The following is a 2518-nucleotide window of genomic DNA, read 5'->3' as shown; positions in this document are numbered from 1 at the left end:
CCCACCCACCCCCCCAACCCACCCGACAGAGAGAGAGAGGAAAAAAAAAATCAAATTTTTTTTTAAGTTTTAAATTTTATGTTTGTATTTTTATTTTTTAAAGTAAACAATGTTTATTATTTTTTAAGGGTACTGATTTTCCCACTCCTTTTTTATCCACTTATACTCCATTTTTTTAAAAATGCTATGTTCTCACTCCTTTTTTGTTTCACTTACACTTCTTTTTATCTTATAGTAGAAAGTATTAAAAAAACAAAAGGGAGTGTGGATGGATAAAAGGGAAGTAGGAAAATCAACACCCTTTTTTAATCCATGCTAGAGGTGGGCTCTACTTTGCCACATCACCCATTCAAATTGGTGAGTAAAAAGGTACACAAAATTATTAAAACACCATTGCCACATCATTAAACTTAACAGACTTTTGGATGGAGTTGACGGTAAGGGGCAATGTGGAACATCAAACCTTGGTTAAGGTGACAAAGTGGCTCACTTTAACTTTAAAATGGTAAAATGAGATTTGACCAATGTTTCAAGGGGCTTTGTAGCAATTAAGCCTTTAATATATTGTTAAACCTGGTTCATAGTCCGAACAAAATAGAACCCACTAGGATAATGAGGAAGAAAAGAATAATGTTAAGGGAGGGTGGAAAAGAATAATGATAAAAGGGTGCCAAAAGAGCACATGTAGGTGTACCATGTGAAAGGGGGACTTTGCGTGGAGATTTTGTTTGGGATATGGATATGGCCCATGTGGGGTTAAAAGTGAAATTTTCAAAATCCCACAATTATCGTTGGTTAATAAAAATACTAAAATACAAGACCCTTTATTAAATATGGATAAAATAGTACATTCATAATTTATTTAAATTAAAATTAAAATTATAAAAACGAAAAGAAAAGAACATTTGCTGTAGTTATCCATAAAACCAGGAGAAGTTATTACTAAAATAAGAGACAACTACCTTCAAAACTTCCTTTTTAAATTAAAAATAATATAACACTCATTAGTAAAAAGGTATACTAATGATTTACCCTCTGAATTTGTACCTAACTTTCAATTTGCCCCCTATTTTTCTTTTAAGAAAATTAAGGATATGAACTCTCTTTTTGGCCAATTTCCCCCCTACCGTCTAAATCCTCAATATTTCATCTAATTTTCGGTTAAATTATTTTTAAATTTTTATTTTTTAAAAAAAAATTGAAGCAAAAGAGGAACCTAGAGCCAAACACCCCTTCTCCTTCCTCCTCCTCTTCCCTTCCTTCCCTTTTCATCTCCCCCACCCTCCACTTCTGATCTATCTCTTCCTTCCCCTTCCGTCTCCTCCATTCCCTCCCTTTCCCTTCATCCTCTTCTTCCCTGTCCCCTTCTTCCCCTTCCATCTCCTCCACCCTCAGATCTCTCTCTCTCTCTCTCTCTCTCTCTCTCTCTCCAACTGAGCCCCATACCCACGCGAGATCCACCCCCAGACCAAACCAAAATCAACTTAAGTTCATTGTTCTAAGCTCAGTGAGCTTTCCAACCCAAGGTGAAAGCTTTCTAGCTAAATTTCCACTACTACATAAACTAGTCCTCCAAACCCCAAACCCATTAAACAAAAATTGAAGTTTCAAAGTCTTAGAGCAAGAAAACCTCCTTTTTTCATCAATGCCCGTAATTCTCACATAGAGAGAGAGAGAAGTATTATTCCAATTTTCATTATTTTATTTTATTTTTCATTATTTATATATTAACATACGAAAATAACCATTTTGCTCTCATATTTAACAGCAAATTGGATGAAATGTTGCAGAGGTAGACGGCAGGGCGGAAATTCGCCAAAAAAAGAAGTTCATATCCTTAATTTTCTATAAATAAATAAAAAAAAAAGGATAGGGAGTAAATCGAAAGTTAAGTACAAGTTTAGGGGGCAAATCACTAGTATACCCTTAATAAAAACCCGATTGGCACACGCATGCCAAGGGGCTAGTTTTAGAATTATAATGGTAAATTAAATATAAATCTTACTAGAAACCATTTTTACTTAAAAGTTACTAAGGGCCAGTTTGAGATCGCTATCACTTTTTTAAAAGTTGCTTATGCTATGCTTTGAAAATAATTAGCTGTAAAATAAAGCAACTCCATGTTTGGTAAATAATTCTTTAAAAATATTGTTAGTGCAAAAAACAGTGTCAAAACCGCTTGGTAACTTTTAATATAAAACTATTGTAACTGTGAATAATGACTCAAATAGATATGATATTGAAAATGTTATGCGCTAATTATGTGGTGGTAGTGGCTGTGATAAAGGTGGAGATGGTGGTTGTGGTAGTGGTGGTGGTGGTGGGGATGGCGGTTGTTGAGGTGGAGGTGGTGTTAGTGGTGAAGGAGGTGGTGGTGGTGGTGGTGAAAGTGGTAGAGTTGGATGTGGAGGTGGAGGTGGTGTCATTTTTAAAAATGAATGATGGTATTTTGGGAATTTAAAAAATTCATTAAAAACTTATCTCTGCCTTCTTTGAAAACAGCTTTGAAACGCAACCC

The sequence above is a fragment of the Prunus persica genome, chromosome G6, assembly GCF_000346465.2.
Source record: "Prunus persica cultivar Lovell chromosome G6, Prunus_persica_NCBIv2, whole genome shotgun sequence".
NCBI classification, from domain to species: Eukaryota; Viridiplantae; Streptophyta; class Magnoliopsida; order Rosales; family Rosaceae; genus Prunus; species Prunus persica.
The sequence above is the reverse complement of the archived record's forward strand: the minus strand, read 5'-3'. Positions refer to the sequence as shown.